The sequence below is a fragment of the Ornithorhynchus anatinus genome, unplaced genomic scaffold, assembly GCF_004115215.2.
Source record: "Ornithorhynchus anatinus isolate Pmale09 unplaced genomic scaffold, mOrnAna1.pri.v4 scaffold_93_arrow_ctg1, whole genome shotgun sequence".
Lineage (NCBI taxonomy): Eukaryota > Metazoa > Chordata > Mammalia > Monotremata > Ornithorhynchidae > Ornithorhynchus > Ornithorhynchus anatinus.
In genome coordinates, this window is record NW_024396943.1 from 939,961 (window position 1) to 954,851 (window position 14,891).

Sequence of the window (14,891 nt, forward strand, 5' to 3'; positions counted from 1 at the left end):
TAGACTGTAAGCTCATTGTGGGCAGGGAATGTGTCTGTTGTGGTGTTGAGTCATACTCTCCCAAGCGCTTAGTACAGTGCCCAGCACACAGTAAGCACTCAATAAATGTGATTGATTGATTGTGCCTTCCTCAGGCAGTAAGGATCTGGAGCCCGGGAGGCAAAAGCAAAAAGAGTGTTGGGCACTGCAAACAACAACAAACTCAAAAGCACAACAAGGGATGGAGATTGTGTGTGCGTGTGTTTGTGTGAACACACACATTTGCACACACATGCAGGACTGTGGACCCCCCCGTCGGCCTTTCCGGCCACAAATGCATCCATGTGGGAACCTCACCGACCTGACTGTCTTCTTTGAGTACAAAGGGCAGTTCAGTAATGGATCAGGAAGGCAAATTCCAGGCCAACAGCTCCCGCAGGTTGGGACCCCTCAACGAGAGTGAAGCTGCATGATCTCATGGATAAAGCATAGGCTTAGGAGCCAGAGGACCTGGGTTCTAGTCCCAGCTCTGCCACGTCTTGCTGTGTGACCTTGGGCAAGTCACTTTACTTCTCTGTGGCTCAGTTTCCTTAACTGCAAAATGGAGATTCAGTATCTGCTCTCCCTCCTGTTTAGACTGTGAGTCACATATGGGACAAGGATTGTATCTGGTCTGATTGGCTTGTATATACCCAGTGCTTAGAACAGTGCTCGACACATAATATATGTTCAACAAATACTATTACATAGAAGAAAGCGAGGGGACCAAAGTTTGTCCTTTCTCCTGCAGGAGAAACCCATCAACCCCACAGTAAGCTGACCCCACCAGTGTCCTCCCCACCTGGTATTTTGGCATTTTTTTCTGATACCAGCCTGCTCAGAGCAGGGATTCAGTGGGAGAAGGGGAGATGATGGATGCTGCTGTTGCTGCTAAGAATAATAATAATAGTATTTGTTGAGCAATTACTGTGTGCCCCGCACTAGGGTAGATCCAGGAAAATCAGATCAGATACCCCCTGTACTGCATGGGACTCACAGCCTGGGGAGGTGTTTTCGTCAACCTCCCCATTTGCAAGAGATCCCCTGGAGCACCAATTTTAAACTTGGGCCACCTCGAAAAAATTTCACTGAAACCACTGGGCATGGTTAAGTTTGGTGATTTTTGGAAGTGACAAATGAGGAGTAGAGATGGAGCCAAGTAGTGCTCTCCTCCCCACTCCCATCCCCTCGCACCCCCACCACCCAATTCTGGGCACCATTTTTCCTGGAGCAGTATACAGCCAGAAAGGCTTAGTCTGCCCCTCTTGTTATATTATGTGTTATATTATGAATCTAGAACCAGTGAAATCTGTATGTTTCAGAAGCAAGCCAAGCAAGTATATGCAGGTATGCCAGAACAATACTAGTTGATGACTAACTGCAAATTGCTGGAAAGTAGAAATGAGGTCATTCATATGCAACAGGCTCATTTCTGCCCATTTTCTCAGACTCTCAAGATTTGAAAAGTGAAATCAGAGATCCAGACCCATCAGAGAGAGAGAGAGGCAGGGGTCCACCGTGATTCCACGCTGCCTGCATTTTGTCCGTCTGTCTTTCCGGCCCTGGGAGGCTTCGTCCACTCCTGGAAGTAAGTCCTGCTTGCTTTCCCCTGCTAGCTCTCAAGTGTCGTTTACAAGGTTCCCCCTTTCCATTAATCAGGTAGATTTCTACAGAAGTCTAAATTACATCAGTCCCAGACAAGCAGCTGATTTGGACATCATTCACTCTTACTTCTGATGTGATGTAATGTTCTGGTTGCACAAATCATGAGCTTAACTGCTTTGGGGATGTCATTTTAGTGTAGGTCAAAGCTCAGACAAACCCCCAGAAAACAGCTGGTGGGTTCAGCATCTTGTTCTAAAAAAGGGGAAAATGGGGTTGTCAACATCAGGTTCAAATTAGCTCGAATTGTTCTGCGAACTCACAGAAGACGCTTTCAACAGTGGAATTCACACTTAGCTCTCTGCCTTTGTGATGGAAGAGGCCAGTGTGGAACCCCCAGTCCTGGCCTCATTGTGCACCCACACAAACTATCTGCCCCTTGTGGTGTGGTCACATTGATTGCTTGCAGCGCCTGGTGCTGTTTGGGCCTTTGCTTCCTCTTCTTTTGATCGTTATGGAGCCCCTGCTCAAAAGGAGCCACTTCCTTCTGGACCTCAGTGCTCCAGGCTGGTCTGCCTGCAGTCATTGACCCCCAGTGTTTAACTGATATGCTCCATGTGCTGAGGCTTTCTTCTGCTCTATCTTTAAAATGTTTCCTCTGTCCCTCTTGCTTCCAGGTGCCCCATACAGCAGCCACTGTTACCATTTTCCCTCACATGTTCCACCTAGCACAATTGTGTTGAGGTTAACAGAGCTCTAGTGCTGGGGAACTGACTTAGAACTTCATTGTTTGAGAGCCCTTCCAGCCATTTCGTGTTAACATCATGTTCTACAATGGACACAAAGAGTCAGTTGCCCTACAAGTAACCGAGGGCCTTTTACAGGGCAGTGATTCGGTTGATGCCCTCATCATACTTGGTTGGGAGGGAGTTGGGGGCTGACACCAGGGCCAGTGCATGCTTAGTCTAGAATTAAAGGTCATCCAAGGCCCCACAGTGCCAGTTAAAGGAGAAGATTCTCCCTGGAGTGAATCTCCAAAGACCGGTTTGCTGTACCTACCAAAACACTTCTGTCCAGGCACCTTTAGAGCTAAAGATTCTCCCCTCCTCTCTGCTCCTCTCCTCCTCCTCCTCATTCTTCTGCTCGTCTTCATCCTCGATTGCCTTCTCCCTCTCTTCCTCCTTCTCCTCCTCCTTCTTCTTTTCCCCCTCCCTCCCCTTCCACTGAGCTTCCCAATCTACTGACTGGAGGCTGCTGCCAGTCTAGAGTCCTGCCACTGACACCTTTTGAGCAATGAACCTTTTCACTGTGGAGTAGCCTAAGGATCTCGGTGAATTACTCAGGGTAGAGAAAATGATTTACAGTCCCAGAGAAACCAGCCTCAAATGGTACAACAGGGAAGGGGACTGTTGAGAGACCAAAGCAGCGGACAGGCTAGGCTGGTGGGCGACAGCTGGGAGAGGGGTTGCTCCATGCCACTGGCTCTGTCATCATTCCATCCTGAGTGGGTCAGGCTAGTGGGTGTGGCTGCCATTTCCTGCTGATGCTGCCACCGCTTCTGCCCAGCCATCCAGAAGGGGCCACTGGAGGAAGGCTGCCCCAGCCCAGTTGACCCAACCTAGGGCTGTGGATGAAAGGGATTTTCCAGTCAGGCCAGAAACTCCCATCATGCAAGGCCCCAGGTCTTGCTTTAGGCTGTTCCAGGGCTGGACGGAGTCCTGAAAGTTCTGACCATCTCACCTACTGTGGGCCACCTGGTCATGTCAACCATGGAGTTCCTTCCAAGACCAGATTCTGGGGCCTAACCTGGGCCCTAGATGCTGCCCCAACCCAGGATTCATTCATTCATTTAAACATATTTATTGAGCACTTACGGTATGCAAAGCACTGTACTAAGCACTTGGGCGAGTACAATATAACAATAAACAGAAACATTCCTTGCCCACAAGGAGCTTACAGTCTAGAAGGGGAGATAGACATTAAAATAAATAATAAATATGTACATAAGATGGGCCTCAGGACCATGACATCGATGTCCAAAATCACATGGCAGGTGAGTGGAAGAGCTGGAATTAATAATAATAACAATAATAATAATAATAATGGTATTTGTTAAGCGCTTAACTATGTGGCAGGCACTGTACTAAGTGCTGGGGTGGATACAAGCAGATCGGATTGGACACGGTCCCTATCCCACTTGGAGCTCTCAGTCTCGATCCCCATTTTACAGATGAGGTAACTGATGCTCAGAGAAATGAAGTGACTTGCCCAAGGTCACACAGCAGATAAGTGACAGAGCTGGGATTAGAACCCATGACCTTCTGACTCCCAGGCCCGTGCTCTATCCATTACACCATGCTGACTCCCCAATTAGAATTAGAACCCAGGTCCTCTGTCTTTCAGGCACATTCTCTTTCCACTAGGCCATGCTGCTTCTCTATATAGTCATCATCACCATCATCATCATCATCATCATCATCATCATAGTTATCATCCTTTGTTACTTCTGACTTCTAAGGATTTTGTGCAAAACACTTTGCTAAGAACAGGGCAGAGGTTTATTCCATTTACTTATTCCATGGATTTCTGCCTGGATTCATTTTTTTTTTTTTTGCTTGCTTTTGTTGCTACCTGTTGAATCTCTGTGGTAGGCTAGACTCTTGAATTTCAAGAGTCTACTAAGCCGGAACTGGGGTGGGCTGGACCTCAAATTTCCAGCCCGGATGAGGCAGTACACTGTGCAACCAGATGTTACACATGTGGCCCGTATACACATCCAGAATGCAACTGACTCATCACAGATGAACTGACCTTTGTCTAGAATGAATGTTAGTCTGATGAAGTTAAATACTCAACTGAAAATCAGAACTCGAGCCTGGGAATCTGATTCTGTGGGTGAAACTTTAAACCAGGGCCCCTCTTCCCTACCAGATGGGATCCTTGGGTAACATGGGGGGCTTCTATAGACGACTCCATGCATACTTTATTCCTGGGACATAGAGTAGTGCTTCATAATCAAGGTCTGGAAAGTGGAGCGTGGTTCTAGAACAGTACATCCCAGAAGTGATTGGGGTGTCAAGATCTGAGGTCCTGCTTTGCACACAGGGCAACCACCTCTGAATTCCATGAGGGAGAGGTAAAGCTCCTCCTTTCCTCCCTGCCTCCCTGGCCCCAATTCAGGGCTCCAGGGAACTGCCCAGTCTGTCAGTATCAAGTCCCTGCCTACCTAACCAAAATCACCATTATCTAACCAAGCGGGCAGGGATCGGGTCCTCCACGCAATATGAGGCCAATAAATACGATTGACTGATTGCCTGAAGTCAGTGAATTGGGTGTTTTGAGACAAGTGAAAGGAGCCAGGTTTCAGGGCCTGAGTTAGAAGGGGCCCTACGGGGTCCAGGCCCAGCTGTCCTACCCCAGCAGTAGTAACAGTAAGTGCTGGGCACCAACTGGATGCAGTGCCCTGTACTGAGTGCTTGGGAAAGGACGACAGAAGCACATGATAGAAACATGTAGAAATAGGTGCCAGCAGATAGGCCAAGGATAGCCAGTAGGTCCCACTGGGACACCAAGAGTCTGCACTTAGGCCCTGAGACCGGGCCCACTGGTAGGAATGTGCTTTCTCTCTAGACTGTTTGGGTGGTTTCCCAGGAATCGCATGTGGGGTTGGCTAGTGCCTCCCAACCTCCCCTATGCCTGGTTTAATGAAGTCTATCAGTTCAGATCCAGAACCAGGCAGCTCCTTATCTTTGGCACCTCTAGGTTTTCACCCCTCCATTCCAAACACCTGGTCCATTGTGCATCTTGAGTCCACTGGCTTCACCCCCAAAGTCCACCACTAGCCCGACATGCAGATAGAACATTCTTAACTTCTGGAATGTTGGCCTTCTCCAGCTGGCTCCTTGGGACTCTGTCTTGATAGGTCAACTAGGCCCTCCCTTGGTTTTCAGGGAGCACGGCAGCTAAACCCACCTCGGCCAGGAAATTCTTCCATGTCTCCAGCCTGAGCCCGTTATTTTGGTCTTCAATGGGAGGAGCCACAATTTTCAGAAGAATAGCCCTCCACCAAGTGAAGATTAAAAACAGCATGGCTTAGTGGAAAGAGCATGGGCTTGGGAGTCAGAGGTTGTGGGTTCTAATCCCGGATCCGCCACTTATCAGCTGTGTGACTTTGGGCAAGTCACTTAACTTCTCTGTGCCTCAGTTACCTCATCTGTAAAATGGGGTTTAAGACTGTAAGCCCCACATGAAACAACCTGATTACCTTGTATCTATCTCAGCGCTTAGAACAGTGCTTGGCACATAGTAAGCGCTTAACAAATACTATTATTATTATTACAGCTAGGTCTCTAGGCGTAGTTTCTTTCTCTCTCTCTCTCTCTCGCTCTCTGTCTCTCTCCAGAACTGCCTTTCCTCCAAACTAAATAATCCTCACACTGATTAAACTAAATAAACTAAATAATCAAACCAAACTAAATAATCTTCATAATACTCACACTGTTCCTCATCAGTAAGGAGTATTTTCTACCTCTCAAACAGTTTCTCTGGTCACTGTGCTTTTCAGGAACTGGGTTCTAATAGGACCAGGCCACTGTGTTAGACAAGTTCATTCAGTTAGTAGTAGCTTGCTTTCAGATAGCAATGCAGAAGATGATTCAACTGAGGAATCATGACCAAGTGAAAATCTTGGGGTTGAACTCTGGAAAGTGGAACCACATCCCAGTGTGTAAACCATAGATCAGAGAAGCCCTCTCTAGCCAGGCTAAATTTAGCTGAGGATGACTATATGTAACCATGGTTCAGCAGCCCTGGGAATTGGAAGTGAATGGTCAAGAACCAGCTGACAGCCTTCAATGCCATGTTAGCACCTTTAGGATTTTAGTCCTGGGTTAAGATTCACTGCCGACAGGGCAAGGCAAAACTGGTTAAGTTCCAACAAAAGAGACTCTAGAACTCCCAACTTTAAGGTTTGTGAGGAGCTTCATGGGTGATCAGAGGAAGCTGTGGAATTCCTATCCCTCAGAAAAATCAAATTGACACCTCTTTGAAGGAGCATGGTTTAGACGTAGTCCAACATGGTGGGCGGGGCCGTGTTGGTCTAGTTGCCCCCTTCAGTGCCCACCAATCTGGCGAGTCTGTGACCATTGTGATTTCATTCATTCTCCAGAATTTATCAAAAGCCTGTAGGGTGTGGAGCATTATACTGGGTTTTTGGGAAGATGATAAAGTAAAGGTAGAAGACATGGTCCTTGCCCTCAGTGATCTGACAATCTAAATGGGGAGACAGGCAGGCCCAGACGATATACCACCCGTGAAAGCAGAAGAGAATATATTGATAGAATGAGGATGGAAAGAGGATGGAAAAATGAATAACTATATGCAGTACAATCTTCAGTATATACTTTAGTGCTTTGGGTGCCGCTTCATACCTAAATGCTGTGGGTAGTTGTTGATCATTTTGACCAGGATGGTAGGATTTAGTCGGGAAAGGTCTCCTGGAGGAGATGGGATTTTAGAAGGGCTTTTTAAAAATGGGCAGAGCTGTGCCCTGGAAGATTTAAAGGTGGGAGAAAGTTCCAGGTTGGAGCCAGGGTTTGCACAGGGAGCCTGAGAAGTAAGTAGTAATGGCATTTTTTGCACTGTACTGATCACTTGAGGAAGTACACTGCATTAAGCCTTTGGGTGGAGTACACTGTACTAAATGGTTCGGAAACTACAACAGAAGCACGAGACACATTCCCAGAAGAAGTTGACACTCTAACAGCCAGATAATCCTGAATTTTTTTTTTCAAATCTGAAAGTTTTTTTCAAATTGAGCTTTCCTCTCTACAATAATAATAATAATTATTGTATTTCTTAAGCGCTTACTATGTGCCAAGCACTGTTCTAAGCGCTGGGGGTGATACAAGCAAATCAGGTTGGACACAGTCCCAGTCCCAGATGATGACGATGATGGTGGTATTTGTTAAGTGCTTACTCTGTGCCAAGCACTGTTTTAAGTACTAGGATAGATACAAGGTAATCAGGTTGTCCCACGTGGGGCTCACAGTCTTAATCCCCGTTTTACAGATGAGGTAACTGAGGCACAGAGAAGTTAAGTGATTTGCCACAGCAGACATGTGGCAGAGCCAGGATAAGAACCCATGACCTTCTGATTCCCAGGCCCGCAGTCTATCCACTACACCATGCCTCTTCTTTCCTGTCATTTTCACTTAATGCCATCCTTTAAAATGTCCCTTAAATTCAGAAATTGACATATCAAACACATTCATGTGAATGGACCACATTTTGAAAAAGTTGTAACTTTCGAATGAATTCTTTGTGAAATGTAAGCTCCTCCTCTAGTCCGTAAGTGCCTTGTGGACAGGGATCATATCTACGTACTCTATTGTCTCATACTCTCCCACTTGCTTAGTATAGTGCTGTGCACACTAAGTGCTCAATAAATACCATTGGTTGACAAGGCAACTAGGTGCATTATTGCTCAATAAAAAAAAAGAAAAGGAAATTGGTAACTAAAACTCTACTATTTTTTGTGACCACAGTATTAGTGAGAGAGCTCCGACAGGGGCAGGAACAGTGATGGTCCATGATTGCAGGGAGAAAAATCAATCAAGAGTATCAACTGAACACCTACTGTGTACAAAGCACTTGGGAGAGTGTCAAAAGTCATGGGTTCTAATCCCAGCTCCACCACTTGTCTGCTGTATGACCTTGAGCAAGTCACTTCACTTCTCTGTGCCTCAGTTCCCTCGTCTGTAAAATGGGGATTGAGACTGTGAGCCCCACATGAGACAGGGACTGTGTCTGACTCGATTTGCTTGAATCCACCCCAGTGCTTAATACAGTGTCTAGCACATAGTAAGCGCTTAAATAACATCATCATCATCATCATCAGTGGACCTTATTCCTTTTCTAAAGAAGTTTCCAGTCTAATGTATGCACAGCATTGTACTGGGCACTTGGGAGAGTGAAATAGAGTTAGTAGACATAATCCTTGCCCTCAAGGGGCTTACAGTCTAGCAGAGGAGCTGGTCTCTAATGTATATTACAGATAGGAGGAAGAAATAGAGTGTATAAGATATGTAAATAAGTGCTAAGGGAGTTGTGTGTATGTATGGGCTCAGTTGGTGTGGAAGTGCTGAAGTCGTTGTTACGGTGGGGTCTCAAGTGGGGAGATTAGAAATCAATCAAGGAAGACCTCCTGGAGGAGATATGATTTCAAAAGGGCTTTGAAGATGGGGAGAGTGGTGGTGTGCCGGATGTGAAAGGGGAGGGAGTTCCAGGCAGAAAGGAGGATGTGAGCAAGGGGGTTGTCGGTGACAGAGAAGAGATGGAGATACAGTAAGTAGGTTGGTGATAGAGAAGCAAAGTGTGCAGGCTGTGTTGGGGTGGGTGAGGAGCGAGGATAAGTAGCATGGGGAGAGAGCTGATTGAGCGCCTTAAAATCCTATGCCTAATGCTTAAGTTCCAATGTTTCCTGCTCAGACCAAGGACCTGGGCTGAAGTGCAGAGGCAGGGGAGGAGCGGCTGCCCAGGACCTAGCAGTAGGTCACATAATAATAATAATAATGATAATAATAATAATAACGGTATTCGTTAAGCACTTATGTGCTTAACAACAAGAACTGTTGTAAGATCTGGGGTAGATACAAGGTAATCAGGTTGTCCCATGTGGGGCTCACAGTCTTAATCCTCATTTTAGAGATGAGGTAACTGAGGCACAGAGAAGTTAAGCAGCTTGTTCAAGGTCATACACAGCAGACAAGTGGCGAAGCCGGGATCAGAACCCACGTCTTCTGACTCCCAAGCCCATACTCTTTCTGCTAAGCCATGCTGCGGTTCGAAGTGTCTGATCAAAGCCATCAAAAGGAAGAGAACTTGGTTTGACTCAAAGTTCTTCCCATTCTAAGTGTAAATTTGGGTGACCACTGGGCTTCTGTCTCTTGGGATGAGTGGGTCTGGGATGGACTACTCTTTTTTTTCCACTCGAATGGTAGGAAACCCAACCTGCCTGCAAAATGCTGGACTAGGGCAGTGGGCAGCATTGGGAGATGGAGCAAATCATGGTATGACAATCCGGGAAAGTTAGCATCTCTCAGCAGAGGAGCAGGCCTGGCTTCAAAAATAAATGCTGTGCTGGAATTTTAACAAGGTTGTCATTATTAGTAATAACGATACTTACTGTGAAATGCTTTTCATCATCAAAGCTGAAAGGCTACGAGTATGCATTATTCCCTGTAGGGCATAAAATAATAGCGATGCAAGGAAAACTCGAAAAAATCCATAGGAGATATATATATCTTAGAAAAGCAGCGTGGCTCAGTGTAAAGAGCCCGGGCTTGGGAGTCAGAGGTCATGGGTTCAAATCCCGGCTCCGCCACTTGTCAGCTGTGTGACTTTGGGCAAGTCACTTAACTTCTCTGTGCCTCAGTTACCTCATCTGTAAAATGGGGATTAAAACTGTGAGCCCCACATGGGACAACCCGATACCTTGTATCCCCCCAGCGCTTAGAACAGTGCTTTGCGCATAGTAAGTGCTTAACAAATCCCACCATTATTATTATTATATATATACATATATATATGTATATATATACATATATATGTTTAGTTTTGCTGTCTCCCCCTTTTAGACTGTGAGCCCATTGTTGGACAGGGATTGTCTCTGTTGTCGAATTGTACATTCCAAGTGCTTAGTACAGTGCTCTGCACACAGTAAGCGCTCAATAAATACGATTGAATGAATGAATGAATGAATTTACCCAGCTGGGGTTGGCTTGACCTCGACAAAGAGAGCGTAGCATCTCTGTGCGCACCCAAACAGCCCAGGTTACCACGTTTGCCCTGTAGGTCAGAATGTGCAGAATGCTCCTCTCAGCTTGGCTAGGGCCAGACCCCAGGCCCAGTCTCAGTCTCAGCCGATAACTCTGCTGGCACCGATTTTGTTGTGTCTTGGAGCTGAGCACCGCCCGCGTCTGATCTCTGAACTTTCTTCAGAAGACGAAAAGAGAGACAAGCCCGGTGGCCACCCAAGTTCCTATTTAGAAAGTCATGTCAGCCCAGCTCAGCTCGGCTCAGCCAGAGGGATTCTGAAAGGGCTGGTTTGGCTCCTGCTGGAGTTGGGGGGGATCTTCCGGTGCAGCCCACACTTCTGGATGCTGTCTTAGAGAAGAAATTCCCTCTGCCCTGCTGCATGTTTCAGGCTCCATTCTGGGTTCCACTCCTGGAAAAATGAATCAAGATGATGTCCTGCTGGTGGTGGGATAGTCCTTGCCCTTCTCCTCCCTCCTCCGCCCATGTCCCGTCAAGGCGAACAGGCCCCTTTATGACTCAACACCTTGATCCCATCCTTCCTCCTGCCTGCAACTCCTTCCCTGTTCATATCCGACACCTCAAAGCCCTACTGAAAAATTACACCTACAGGAAGCCTTCCCTGACTAAGCTCTTCTCCCCCCACCCTATTTTCCCTCCCTACTGCCTCCTCCATGCACTTAGTCCACCCACTAAGCCCTAAAGTACTCCCCCACTCATCCCTACCCCCACAGCATGTATGTACAAGTCCTATAATTAGTTATTTCTATACATAGAAGCAGCGTGGTTCAGTGGAAAGAGCCCGGGCTTGGGAGTCAGAGGTCACGGGTTCTAATCCTGGCTCCACCACTTATCAGCTATGTGACTTTGGGCAAGTCACTTAAGTTCTCTGTGCCTCAGTTCCCTCATCTGTAAAATGGGAATAAAGACTGGGAGCCCCAAGTAGGACAACCTGATCACCTTGTGTCTACCCAGCGCTTAGAAGAGTGCTTGGCACATAGTAAGCACTTAACAAATACCCAAATTATTACTATTATAATTATTTCCCTTACCTGTAATTGATTTTAATATCTGATTACCCCCACCAGATTGTAAGCTCCTTGAGGGCAGGGATTGTGCCACCAACTATATTGTACTCTCCCAAGTGCTTAGTACAGTGCTCCACACAAAGCAAGGGCTCCAATAAATGCCACTGATTGATTGGTTAATTGACAGAGGTGACAGAGAAGGGGAAAAAGGGAGAGTGAGGTGGCCAGAGTTGGGAGAGGGGAAAGAGCAGTAAGGAGAGCGAGGGGAGAAGAGGCAACTTACGAAACCTCCAGCATCATTCCCCTTCACCAGCTGCTGCTGCCACTCAAACCACAGCACCGCTCTCCCCCGCCACCCCTCCGACCCCCACCCCTGCCTGCCCCAACCTCAAACCCGACCACATTAGCAGGAACAACAGCAGTTGGCAATGGAAAATGACAGAGAGGAGGAAGAGTGAGGGAGACGTTCCGCCTCCTCCTCCTCCTCCTCCTCCTCTTCCTCTTCTGCAGGGGCATCTTCAGTTCCCACTGCCGCCGCTCTGACTGGCCTGGTGCATCCTATGGCCCTTCAAGGGAGTTTCCAGTGCAGCCACACACATCAGCCTAGCCACACTGGGAAATCCCATGGATGGAAAGATGGGCCTTTCAGCCGTGGCAGTGGTGGCAGCGGTGGCAGCGGTGACAGTGGCAACCGTGGTGGCAGCGGCAGCCGGGGCTGCCACTGAAGTGGAGGAGGAGGAAGAGGGATCTCGTTCCTTCTGCGAGTCAGCCACCGCTGCCACCACAGCTGTGAGGTCCCCTTTCATAACTCTAGCCCAAAGAGGGTGTCTAAGGGGTCCCAGCCTTGGGTCTCTCAAGTGGTGATTCGGACCTCTGAAAAGCCTGGCTGGCCCCCTGAGTCGGGACTGTCTGGCCGCTTTCCCCCAACCTCTAACCTTAATGTCTACTCTAAGTGAGCACTCCCGTTGGGAGGGTCTTGTTGCTCATGAGACGGCCGGGCCTCTGAATGAGGGTTATCGATCAATCAGTGGTATTTATGGAGCGCGATGTGCGGTGCACTGTATTAAGCCCTTGGAGGAGACCCATACAACAGAGTTGGCAGACATGTTCCTTGCCCACAAAAAGCTCACTGTCTAGAGGGACAGCCAGATGTTAAAATAAATTATGGTTACGGACTTAAGTGATGTGGGGCTGAGGGTGCGGTGAATAAAAGGTTCAAATCCAAGTGCAAGGGGAATGCCGAAGAAAGGGGGAGTAGGGGAAATGAGGGCTTAGTCAGGGCTTGGAAGGTGGGGGGAGTGATGGTCTGTTGGGTATGAAGAGGGAGGGAGGTCCAAGCCAGAGGCAGGATGTGGGCGAGGGGTCGGCAGCAAAATAGATGAGATCGAAATACAGTGAGGAGATTGGTGTTAGAGGAACCAAGTGAGCGGGCTGAGCTATAGAAGGAAATCAGCGAGGTAAGATGGGGTGGGAAAGTCAATGGTAAGGAGTTTCTGTTTGATGCAGAGATGGATCGGCAACCACAGGAGGTTCTTGAGGAGTGGGGAAACATGAACTGAATGTTTCTTTAGAAAAGTGATCCGGGCAGCAGGGTGAAATATGGATTTTAGCGATGTTGTGAAGGTAGGACTGACAGCATTTGGTGACAGATTGAACATGTGGGTTGAATTAATTCATTCAATTCAATCGTATTTACTGAATGCTTGCTGTGTGCAGAGCACTGTACTAAGCGCTTGGGAAGTACAGTTGAATAAGTGATGAATCAAGGATAACACCAAGATTACGGGCTTGTGAGTCACAAAGGATGGTGGTGCTGTCTACAGTGATGGTAAAGTCAGAGGGAGGATAGGGTTTGGGTGGGGAGATGAGGAGTTCTGTTTCGAACATGTTAAGTTTGAGGTGTTAGGGGAACATCCAAGTAGAGATGTCCTAAATGCAAGAAGGAAATACAAGAATACAAGACTGCAGAAAAAAAGAGAGGCCAGGGCAGAGTTTTCCTTTGGAGTGAGTGAGTTAACGAATGGGACTGGGAAGGGCAAATAGGTAAAGTGAGTCTGGAAGAGCTCCAGGTTGGATGGTCAATTGGGAATGCATATTCCAGTGGTGGCTCCCAAAAAAGTAAAAATCTTGCCACTCTACAAAGATACCCTTCGTGGTAGGTCCCCGATTAAGGCCTCTTTTCCCCAGATCTCTCTTCTGTATCGTCTGTGCACTTGCCCCTGTGACCTTTGGACATTTAGTATTCGCCTCACCCTCAGCTCCACAGCACTTATGTACATATCTATAAATTTTTTATTTATATTAATGTCTGTCTCCCCCTCTAGACTGTAAGCTCCTCGTGGGCAGGGAATGTGTCTACCAATGCTGTTCACATGTACTCTTCCAAGTGCTTAGAACAAAGCTCTGCACACAGTAAGTGCTCAATAAATACCACTGATTGATTGATTGAACTCAGTCAACTTGTAGGTTTGGCAATAAGGATCATCCCAGAGAATTGGAATTGTGCACTTGGACTAAAGTCGAGGGTTTTTTTTATTTGAAATGTTGGAGAATATCATCAAAAGGAGGTAGAATGGAGAGCCCAAGATACTGCATTTGCTCATTTCAAAAGTATGTCAATTCTTACAAATGGCGATTCTGCCATAGATGTGTTCATAGAGCTTGGATTTGGGTTTGCAGCATTTTCCATTCAATCACTTGCCTTCTGTTAAAGGAATGGCTGGGAGAAGATAATGCATTTTTCCTAAGACAAAACAAAGATAGAAGAGTAATCCATGGAATACATGTTTGGGAAACATCAGTTTTCTAAATTCCTTCTCATTTCTCATTGCTGCTAAAGTGAAGCATTTCAGTATTTTAGGAGGTTGATAATGAAATGAAATGAAATGAAAACCAAAGGCATTTTTCAAAAAGTTGGTAATCTAGACAGGAGGATTTGAGCCATCAGAAATTGTAGAGGAGTTGGAGAAGGTGAGAGAAATGGTTTTGCTGCCATGAAAGTAGAAGTTGATGTTCACTAACTTACCATTTTGCAGCAAAATAAAACAAAATACCTTTAGATAAGCAATTCAAGCATCTCAAGATCTGCAGTTGTTTATAGAGAAAAGAATGGTGCACTTTAATCCAGTTGAATCCAGTTGAAAATGAAGAGTGAAAAATCATGTGTTTCAGCACTTGTCCATATGCAGCCACTCTTAGCATTTTTGTATCAACTTACATATTCCATTTATTTTCTCATTCAATAATATCTATGTTTTATCTCCTGCTTCCACTGTCTGTAAATAAGCTATTCCTCCTGGTCTTCCTCCATTAAATTGTAAACTCTTTGAGGGCAGGAACTGTGCTTTTTGCCTTTGGTGAATTGTCTTGAGCACCAACTACAGTGCTCTGCACCCCGTAGACACCCAGTAAATTCAAATGATTGATTGC

The 14,891-nt window shown here is 46.6% G+C and overlaps 1 protein-coding gene across 1 annotated transcript in view; it reads left to right on the forward strand.

The window, feature by feature from the left end:
- Positions 1-1,472: 1,472 nt before the first annotated feature.
- PPARG (peroxisome proliferator activated receptor gamma) overlaps positions 1,473-14,891 on the forward strand; it is a 117,969-nt gene continuing 104,550 nt past the window's right edge. The window contains exon 1 of the mRNA XM_029057413.2: positions 1,473-1,606. The gene's annotated coding sequence lies outside the window, so the exon portion shown is untranslated. The remainder of the gene's footprint in view (positions 1,607-14,891) is intronic.